The sequence below is a fragment of the Lactuca virosa genome, chromosome 8, assembly GCF_052849685.1.
Source record: "Lactuca virosa cultivar CGN04683 chromosome 8, Lactuca_virosa_CGN04683_v6, whole genome shotgun sequence".
Classification (NCBI taxonomy): Eukaryota; Viridiplantae; Streptophyta; class Magnoliopsida; order Asterales; family Asteraceae; genus Lactuca; species Lactuca virosa.
The window spans coordinates 174,666,726-174,678,663 of NC_136433.1; positions in this window are offsets into that span (position 1 = coordinate 174,666,726).

An 11,938-nucleotide genomic window follows, 5' to 3' on the forward strand; every position below is an offset into this window, starting at 1 on the left:
CTACTAAGTGTTCTCGATCTCCTAGTCCTTCACTTGACTCACATATACATGTGAACAAGGAATTAGTCTTAATTTCCCAAAGATGAAAATTCTCATTCATCATACAATACAAGTTGCATGATTCCAAGTTTCTATCCAACTGAAACTTGGGTGATGAGAATCATTCCTTATTTGGTAAATTATGACACTACCACAAACGAAATAATCAAATCCATTTTCCAATATTGTTATCAATGGAATCATATAAACAACAATTTTCACAAATATCATTGTAAGGATACTTAATATAAATAAAATAAAAAATTTTCCTTTTATTTTAAAATCGCGGAAAACTTTATCCTTACAATGCAAATACATATGAAAACTATGTTGTTATCTATTCCTAAGCAATCTATCATAACTCTTAAGCAGCAGCTCAAAATTCTGATCTTCGAATCATGCGATCGAAATCTATTTTCGTGATCAGATTCAGTATACTCTTCTTCTAAGCTTTCTCTCCTTTTTCGATTCTACAAAGCATCAAAATGTGACCTAGTCGCATCATGTGAATCTCCAAATAGGAGCTTAATAGAGTTAGATAGTGGACTTTACCTGAAGCATAGTCAAATTTTTTACTTTTACCATCCTAGTGAACTTTCAGGTAAATAAGGCAGCTTCGCAACCAATTCCCCTTCCTTTGGCAATAGAAACATATGGAATCTTTAGTAATGGTACATGAGACTATCTCAGACTTAACCTTTCTCTTTACCGTTTGATCAACCGGGTTGACTATGGCCGATCCCTTTCCATTGGGAAGAGAAGACTTTTCTGGACTTCCAATGTATCCATTGTCAATGTCCATGAAATTTTGGGAAGTAGATCTTCCAATCAAATTTGCTTTACCAGTGCTCCAAATCATTGCTGATTCGGCAGCAACAAGAAAATAGGTAAGATCGATAAGGGTCATGTCGTGATCTGTCACATAGTAGTCCTTTAAAGAACCCGCTATATGACTTAGGAAGTGATTAAAGAACCCAGTCAACAGCCAACTTCCTTGAGACTTCGACACCCAACTCTCCCAACTTGTCAATATGTGACTTCATCTCTAAGATGTGAGCACATATAGACATTGCATGCCAATAGGGATTGAGTGACCTTGCACTTTTCAAGAACTTGTGGGTTAGGGAGAATAACTGGACGAGGTGGAGGAAGTGAAGTATGATTTCCAGTCCCATTAACGCACAACAAATGGATTAATCTTTCACCTTGATCGCCATTTGGGATATCATCTTCATTAGGAAAGCTTTATCTAAAAGGATAACGAAGACCATAGTTGTCATAACTAGACATCTATGAGGGAGAAATTCAATTTTAGTTGATTTAAGTCCTTAATATAACACCCAATATGAAATATTAAGGCTAGGACCCAACACAATATTTTATAACTTGGAAGAGGGATGCCGTAATCCAAGCTACAAAATATTTGAAGGTAGGTAAATGACGATTTACCAATTTCCACCATGAAAAACGAAATTTAACATTAGGTTTTAAATGAATTGAAACTCCTAGATCTTTTGAGATTCATTGAACTATTCAATGGCATGTTTAAATCTCGATTGTGCCCTACAAGTTTGTGACTGGGATGCCGAGGATCATAAACAAGGAGTGAATAACCATGCAAATTAACTTGGTACGCTTAATGTTACAACCACCTAATCAATGTGCCGGTTAACCACACACGCTCCGTTGATCTATGATTAACATCAAGCTACCCTTTTCCACACATTGTCAGTTCCAGATTAGTGTGTCGGTTAACCACACACGCTCCACTAACGACTTAACAAGGCGCAAAGTGCAATTTCATGGGTTAGCACCTAATTCACATTTTCCTAAAGTAACTATGATTGGGAATTTAATAAAGTTTAGTTGCTTTATATTTATCATTATACATTTAATGAAGGGAGAATTAATGTCCTTTCCTACCCGTTCGGCTAACGACCCTCCACCAGTCAAGGAAGCGGTGGGTGAGAGTGGACACCCATTAAACTGTCATTTTATAGGCAGTAACCTTATACCCCCTTATAGACCGGCTTCGTGAATGAGGCCTACTAACGGTAAGAATGACTTACTCTTATACATATATATAAATATTAAACATATAATATAATAATAATATAAGGGTTGAATTTTAAACTTTTAAAATTCTAAGGGTTGGAATTAAATTATACATGGGGGGTAACTTTACAAATTCCAAAAATTGAGGGCAAGTTTTGAACAATTCAAAAACTCTTGGTTTCCATAACTTATAAGTTTAATATGGTTTTTATGGATGATTTTTCAAGTTCCATAACTTGAGGACAAGTTATGGAAGACATAAAACTATTTTATGATGACATTAAAATAAGACCTTTTATTTTTTTCATAACCTATTAATCTTAATGAACTTTTAAAAGAAAAACTCTTCTATAACATCGAAAATTTCTCACCAAATTTAAACTTTTTCAATCATAAATAAAACCAAATAATATTTGTTTACAAAAATGTTTTCAATCATTATTCATCAGAGTGTCCCAATAACCAGATCATAAGGATGAGGAGCGGTACGGTCACGCCTTCGCCTTGCCATGATCTCCTGAAGTACCTGAAACAATAAACTGAAAACTGTAAGCCCAAGGGCTTAGTGAGCTACCCCCAAAATACCAACACCACACTGATAATACCATATCCGTAATAATCAATCAATCAACATGCATACTAGGCCATCAGCCTGACTGGACCGCCCTACAGGGCCTACAGTCTATCTGAATCTGTCCCGAGCCTTCGGCATAACTGGACCGCCACATGGGCCTACAGCCTCCCCGGACCGCTCATAGGGTGTGTTGGCCTTCAGCACAAAGCAGGACCGCCTCAACCCAAGCAACAAGCAAATAACCATGTGCGCATAACTAACATATACTGGCATATACAACATCAAACATATCTATCTCACTGATCGCCAAACATAGCAATCTCTCATAACTAGAGCACTGGCCTAGCAGGTCACTAACATATCAATCCCTACGGATCATAAGAGCATAACATCCTGTCTATCCTGATTCCGATCTAACATATCATATCCACATGTAGCATACCATAACAATAACAACTAAAGGGCCGGCCTTGGTGCCTTAGACCCTATCGATATAGTGAGGATAACTCACCTTGCAGATGTCGACTCGGTAGATAAACTTCAATCCTCGGATCACTGCCACAAACTCCACCACCTATTACCATAGCATAATCATATCCATAAGTTCCCAACCTTTCAAGGTACCCCAAAAGCCAACTAATCAAACCCTGGTCAAAGTCAAAGTCATCAGTCAAGGTCAACAGTCCATGTTGACCTTGACTCGCCGAGTACCCTCGGCTACTCGTCGAGTTCCTTAAAGTACTAACCCACTCGCCGAGTCATCTGAGTGACTCGTCGAGTTCCTTCGGTTTACGATCGAGACCCTAAGGCCACTTGTCAAGTTTCCTTCTTGCAACTCGACGGTTACACGCGCATACATAAATTGGGGCAACCTCAACCGACTCGCCGAGTTGTTCATCCACTCGTCGAGTCTACGGCAATCTTCATAGGACTCGCCGAGTTGTTCTTCCAACTCGCCGAGTTCATGCCTATCTTCATATGACTCGCCGAGTCGACCATGCGACTCGCCGAGTCCCTTCAGTCCTTTTTGCCATACAGACTCATTTGAGCCATGCAGCGGCTCCAAACTACAGATCCAAGCTTCTAAGGCATACTTTTCACGTAAAGTTGCAAACTTTACGTGCATGCATAGCTACAAAGGCTCTTAATGTCGAATCCAAGCTCTCAATGGGAGTTCCATACTCAAAGAGGCTTCATACATGACCAAATTCGGAGCTTTATGACTCTAGAACTCAAGAAGGGTACAGATCTGAAGTTACAACTTCAGATCTAGCTCATATCACACATTACCATCTCAACCAAACCATAAAAACCCTAGATCTCAACCAAAAGAGGTCTAGAAAGAAAAGGGAGAAAAGGTGACGACTTGATACCTCCAAATGATGCTATCTGAGGTAGATTTCTGATTTCCCACACTTCCTTGCTCCTAGCCTTTTGTTCTCCAAGCTCTTCTTCTCCAAAGATCTCCTCCCCAAAGCTTTAGACACACAAGAATGAAGCACCACACAAATTAGGGTTTTCAGAGCTCTCAAAGGACTGTAAAGAGGCCAAAGGAGGCTTATGCTTCCTTAAATAGGGTGCAAAACCCCGGGATTTAGGGTTTCATCTGCCAGCTCCTACTCGTCGAGTCCCTTTATGGACTCGGCGAGTAGGCCACTTATTACGCGAACCAACCCGCTACTACTCGACGAGTAGGAGAACCAACTCGTCGAGTAGGCCTTGAAACCAATTAAACTCTTATTTAAACAATACCTGAGAATCGGGGCGTTACAATTCTCCCCCACTTGAACTAGACTTCGCCCTCGAAGTCTGCTGGAATAAACAACGCCGGGTAATGCTCCCATATTTCCGCCTCCGGCTCCCATGTCCACTCGGATCCTCTCCGATGCTCCCACTGCACTTTTACCAAAGGTATTTCTTTGTTCCGCAAAATCTTCTTCTTCCTTTCCAAGATGGCTACAGGCCTCTCCACGTAATTCAGACGCTGATCGACCTGAATATCATCCAGCGATACCACTGCCTCCTGATCCATAACACACTTTCGCAATTGCGAAACATGGAACGTGGTATGAATTCGGCTGAGCTCCTCAGGTAGCTCTAGCCTATAAGCCACTCTGCCAACCCTGGAAATGATCCTGAATGGCCCAATATAACGGGGACCCAATTTTCCCCTCTTCCTGAAGCGGATCACACCCTTCCAGGGCGAGACCTTCAGAAGTACCATGTCACCAACCTGAAACTCTAAATCCGATCGGCGTCTATCAGCGTAACTCTTTTGCCGACTCTGAGCGGTCTGCAGCCGCTGTCTGATCTGCTGGATCTTTTCGGTAGTCTGCAAGACTACCTCCGTCCGACCCATCACTTTGTGTCCAACCTCACCCCAACAGACCAGGGTTCTACATCTCCGTCCATACAACAACTCAAAAGGCGCGGTGCCAATACTGGAATGATAGTTGTTGTTGTAGGCGAACTCTGCAAGCCGTAGATGGGAATCCCAACTCCCACCGAAGTCAATGATGCACGCCCTCAACATATCTTTGAGGGTCTGAATGGTTCGCTCACTCTGTCCATCGATCGGCGGATGGAACGCTGTACTAAAGTGCAGCCGCGTACCCAGTTCCTCATGGAACTTCTGCCAAAACGGGAAGTAAATCTAACATCCCGGTCGGAAACAATGGAGACCGGAACCCCATGGCAAGCGACGATCTCGCGGACATATATGTCGGCCAGCTTCTCGGCCAACGAACTCTCCCGTATTGCCAAGAAATGGGCACTCTTGGTCAATCGGTCCACGATGACCCATATAGCATCGAACCCCTTTGCCGTCCTCGGCAATTTCGTAATGAAGTCCATCGTGATTTGTTCCCATTTCCACATGGGAATCTCCAGAGGCTGCAGCTTACCATGCGGCCTCTGATGCTCGGCCTTGACCATTCTACAGGTCACGCACCTCTCAACATACCAAGCGATTTCTCGCTTCATACATGGCCACCGGTAGCTCAAACTCAAATCTCGGTACATCTTGGTGGCCCCCGGGTGTATAGAAAAATGAGAGTTATGAGCCTCCTCCATCACTATCTGCCGGACCCCTCCGGTCATCGGAACCCAAACCCGACCGTGTCGGGTCAATAATCCGCGGCTATCCTGAACAAACCGGGTGCTTTCGCCCTTAATCCGCTCCAACTTCCAGTTCTCTGGTCTCATGCCCTCAACCTGAGCATCCCTAATCAAACTCACAAGCGGGGAATCCACCGCTATCCTCATACACCTTGCTGGGGTAGTCGACCCAGCTGACTTGCGGCTCAAAGCGTCCGCAACCACATTCGCTTTACCAGGATGGTAAAGGATCTCACAATCATAGTCCTTGACTACATCCAGCCACCTGCGCTGCCTCATATTCAGGTTCGGCTGATCCATGATGTGCCTCAAACTCTTGTGATCCGTGTATATAATACATCGGACCCAGTACAGATAATGCCTCCAAATCTTGAGAGCGAATACCACCGCTCCCAACTCAAGATCGTGCGTAGGGTATCTCGTCTCATGCGGCTTCAGCTGCCGCGATGCATAGGCTATCACCCGTCCCCTCTGCATGAGGACCGCCCCCAGACCTGTGATGGACGCATCACAAAATACTACGAAATCCTCGACTCCCTCGGGGAGCGTCAACACTGGTGCCTCACATAAACATCGCCGGAGGGTCTCAAACGCCTCCTGGTGCTCAGGGCCCCACCGGAAATCCACCCCCTTCCTCGTTAGACGAGTGAGGGGTACTGCAACCTTGGAAAAATCTTGAATAAATCTCCGGTAGTACCCTGCTAATCCCAAGAAACTCCTGATGTATGAGGGAGATTTCGGAATCTCCCACTGCATAACCGCCTCGACTTTGGCCGGGTCGACCAAAATCCCCTCCTGGTTAACGAGATGTCCGAGAAACTGGACCTCTCGTAACCAAAACTCACACTTCGAGAACTTGGCATACAACCATTCTCGTCGCAGAACCTCCAGCAGCTCCCTAAGGTGCTCCTCGTGCTGCTCTCGGGTCATGGAATACACCAAGATATCATCTATGAACACAATGACCGAGCGATCGAGCATCGGTCTGCAGACCCGATTCATCAAATCCATGAACACCGTCGGCGTGTTGGTGAGCCCAAACGACATCACCACGAACTCGTAATGACCATAACGAGTCCGAAACGCGGTCTTCTCCACGTCTTCCTCCCTCACCCTGACCTGGTGATACCCGGATCTCAAGTCGATCTTGGAAAACCAAGATGCACCCTGCAGCTGATCAAAAAGATCATCTATCCTTGGGAGTGGATAACGGTTCTTCACCGTTAGCTTGTTCAACTCCCTGTAGTCGATGCACATCCTGTGTGAACCGTCCATCTTCCTGACAAAGAGGATCGGTGCTCCCCATGGGGAACTACTCAGACGAATAAACTGCTTACCCAGCAGCTCCTGCAACTGAGATGACAACTCCTGCATCTCTGGCGGTGCCAGTCGGTACGACGCCTTAGCGATAGGGGCCGCACCCGGCACCAGATCAATCCTGAACTCCACCTGCCTCTCCGGAGGCACTCCATGTAACTCCTCTGGAAACACATCAGCAAACTCTCTAACCACCGGGACCTCTGAAACTGAAGTCTGATCCCTGACCCGCGTGTCCACCACACACGCTAAATAACCTGCACATCCGTGCTGAATATACTGCCGAGCCCTGGCGGCCGAACAAAACCCTGATCCTACTCTGGCGCCCTCACAATATACCACCAGTTCTCCCTCACTTGGGGTTCGAACTACTACTCGCTGCCCCTCACAGTCGATCATGGCGCCAAACCGGCTGAGCCAATCCATCCCTACGATCACACATACTTCCCCCATGGGAATAGGAATCAAATCTATCGGGAATGATACCCCGAAAATCTCTAGCTCGCATCCCCGGTAAATTGAAGAAGCAGAAATCTCGTGCTCGTTGGCGATCGAAACTCGCAACGGACACTTAAGCTCATCTACCGACACACTGAACTCTCTGCTGAAAGTATGAGATACAAACGACCGACTCGCCCCCGAGTCAAATAAAACCAATGCAGGCAAAGAGTTTACTAAAAACGTACCTAAATGCCGGTACCAACGATAAACACAACTTAGATAAATTAACTGAAACAGAAAATAGAAACATACTAGAAACCACATCTGGTGCTGCCTTGGCCTCCTCGGCCGTGAGCTGGAAGGCGCGCCCCTGAGCCTTCGGAGGCTCCACCTTGACTGGCCTCTCATCCCCAATCCTCAAAGTAGCCGGTGTGGATCTCTGCGCCGGCTTGGCGGCGAGCTGCGGGCAGTTGGTCTTCACGTGACCAACCTGATGACAATGATAACAAATCCTCATATCTGCTGGAGGGGCGGACTGGAGACAGTCCCTGGCATAGTGCCCCTCCTTGCCACATTTGTGATCACCACCTCGTGGTGAACAGGCAGAGTCCAAAAAAAATGATTTTTTTTAGAACCAAGCATCAAATATAATAGGAAACAACTCATGGCTCTGATACCACTGTTGGGTTTTAGTATACTACAACATCCTATGGTGCACATACAACCCTAAAAGCTTTGGATCTATGTTTTCTCTAATTATACATGCATATGGTTTCCAAAGCTTTAAGCCTACAACTAGCATACAAATAACATATGTATAACAAGACAAGTTTTAAACATACCTCTTGATGTTGTTGATGTTGCTAGGAAAACTTTGGCCTTTAAGAACTTAGTGCCCCAAGTGTTGCACCTCAAATGGAATCACAACTCACCTAGGACAAAGGTGACTCTTGAGAGAGAATTTCCATGCACCAAAAACACCTCCATGAACTCCAAGAACTAGAAGTGTATCCAAGTGGCGTTTTTAGGTTATGGAGCTTATATTTATATGTAGGATTCCAAGAGTCATGGGTATAACCCAAATCCATACCCATGGGTTTTATGATCCATGGTACATGTGGCCCAACTCATTATGTATTCATACATAATCTTAGTCCAACATGGACCATAAGCCCAACACATATAAATATAACCAATTACCATAATTAGTCCCAATAGATTTAATTAGTCTCTTTTGATCACTAAATTAATTCCAAACTAATTCTTGATCAATACTAATTAAATCATATGATTTCATATTAATATATTAGAACTTATACTATATTAATAAATCATATGTAACCTCTTCTCAAAAGTCCATCCTAACAAATTGTCCTGATGTTATGCAACCCAAATGGATCATGCTACTCTCGGGTTGAGTACATACCAATAATAGTTATGGGCTTAAACTTCTAATCCAACACATCCATCCCCAACACCTACCAACTAATCAAACAAAAGACCACTCTAGATAGAATACAAATTGGACCTTAGATGGCTTAGATAAATTTCGTCAGGTTTTTCGTTTGTGTCTTGAATCCCCAAGCCTTTATCAAACAATAACAAGCAGATCAACTATCTCTAACACACACACACACACACACAAACCGATACTGACACCTTCAATCCCTCTTGTAGCGACAAAACTGGAATTTTACTTAATCACATCCTTGTGAACTTCAAAATGATTGTTGAACATCAACCTGCCAAAAGCAACATCCTCTATAACCAGACAAACCAAAGGCATCCAAAATTTGGAAATAATTGAAAATTTCTCTTAGGTATACCCTATAATCCCATGCAAACTCCAAATCCCATATGGAGTCTTTAGAATCTCTCACTACATCGTTTACCGAACCTTAACCAGGTCAACCAAATTACCATCCTGGTTAGCGAGGTGTCCCAATCCCATAACCAAAGCCACACATGAAGACCTTGATGACAAGTCGCCACTTCACATGAGTCCTCAATACTTCATGCTAAATTCCCTCGATGTTGACGATAAATTCCATATCCAACTGATATATCATGGGTCTAACAATCTCAATCTATCAATCCCATAAATAGTGTTGGTGTATTAGTGAGCCCCAAACAACATCACTACATATCCTTAATGACCATAACCAGTCCTGACGGTCGTCCTCTCAAAACCCTTTTACTCACCCTCATTTGATGATAGCCTGAAAAAGATCATATCAAGAAAACTTGCATCCTCCACTGGAATTGATCAAACAATTGCCAATCCTCGACAATAGAAGTCTGATCCTTTCTATGAGCTAACCAAGGTCCCTAAATCCATTACACAATTGGAGTGGCCCATCCTTCTTCTTCACAAAAATACTTGGCCCTCCCTATGGTCAACTACTTGATAGATTGAATTTCCTTGTCTAGAAGCTTATATGCTAAGGAAAAATCATGCATCCCCGAAGGCACAAACCTATATGGTGCTTTGACTATACGAGCCGCACCCGTGATCTGATAAATTTCAGAATTTTTCCTAATGCTTGGAAGCAAAGTCTGGAAAATCCTGAGAAGCACATTAGGAAAATCTTATAACCACAGGCACTCCGGTAATAGACCACTTCCTCTTCTCATCAGTATAACAATAAGCCTGGACCACCAGCCTCGCATACTCGTGCTATCCATTCTTCTGGCCCTTGACGCCGAAACTGGAAGTCGAGTTGCTCTTCGTACTCTCATAGTCCTTCGAATAATTAACTCTTCCCTAGAACCCTAATCAAACAAGAACATGCATAAGAGCTAAGTCAAAATTCTAAGCCTATGTAATTCAATTTTGTATAGTCCTGTGACAACTAAAAGAAGCTATTGAATGTATCACCAATGATTTCAATGCTCCTAATGTAACATGAAACCCTTGCTAACAACAAACGATATGGTTGCACAACTTACTCATGAGTCGACCCAATAGGATAGGATCAGAGTTGAACGAAATATACCACTCAACACAAGCATCAAAAGGATCACAAAAGGCCATCATAACATAACAGAAAACACACCAGCAACAATGACAAGTGTTGGATTCCATACTATCCATTCGGTTCATCAGAGAGCATCAGCCTTGTCGTACCCCAACTGATTGCAAAGAAAACATACGCCATTCTCCCATTACTTATAGTCCCAAATGTAATGACCCTCTTGAACACATCTAAAACACCAACACTTACGATCGACAAACACCTTCATTCACTTTCCACACTTGTCGCAACAACGGCAACTTCACTGACCTCCTGGGTGAGTATCAATAGTCTTGAACCACTTAGTTGTCAGTGCTGCCTGATCCTGTACCTGATCTCATGTCATCTGTCGTACCTCCAGCCAGAATTTTGAATCATATGCTCGATATTCATCGGAGACACCCGCTCTTACCTAAATAAACTCATCTTACGACATGGCCTCCATATCAAACACTATAATAGACTGAGCGATCATATCCCAACAACCTCCCATCACAAGATGTAAAAAGGTTCGTAGAGAATCGGACCTTCGCCTCCATAGGGCTGAAAATGGTGCGGTAGGCACCCTCCATTTCCTATATCCATCACGTGATAAGAACATGATCCCTCCTTCACTCTAACATGAGAGTCTGATACACAACCATATCATAACAAGTTATATTCCTAGCGATCAAATGTCCAGCCCTAACAAAGGCTACAGTCCTCTTGTTGATCATCTCGATCACTTCCTCCTTAAACCTTGTGACCAAATTCGGTACTACCTCGAAAAGTTCCTTAAGACCTCAGAATCACCCATCTTATACATGTTGGCCTCACTTGAACCTAATCTATCCTGACCACTTGGCCCCAAACCAGAACCATTCTCTCTAGGTCTAGACATCACCATACCATGGATAACAACGAAAATAGGTCAATAACAAATCATAGTGCTTATCCACACTATTTATATGTCTACCAGTTCCTTAGTAACCTTGCGACTCATCTTAATCCACGTATGTATCGTATTCTTCCGGTACTACGGACCCATACTAACTTCCACACTCATCCATACTCGTCCTAAGAATTTCCCCAAAATTTCCTAGTTACTACACACAACTACTACTAAGCATTATAACATACACCAATTTGCTCACCGAGCACATGAAGTTAAGCTTCCTTGATTCTCCTTCTAGGATTCCTTCTACCCTCACTCTCGTACCACTATAAATCTATGCTAACATCGACAGTCGCCTTGTGAATGAAATCCATATGTAATCAAGGACTAGATAGACGGTTGAATAAATGATTCTTTCTAAGCCTACAACCAGGCAATGAACATGAAGTAAGGCTGAATCACGCATTCGAAGGTTATACAATCTTAATTATGTACAACTCTAAAGCA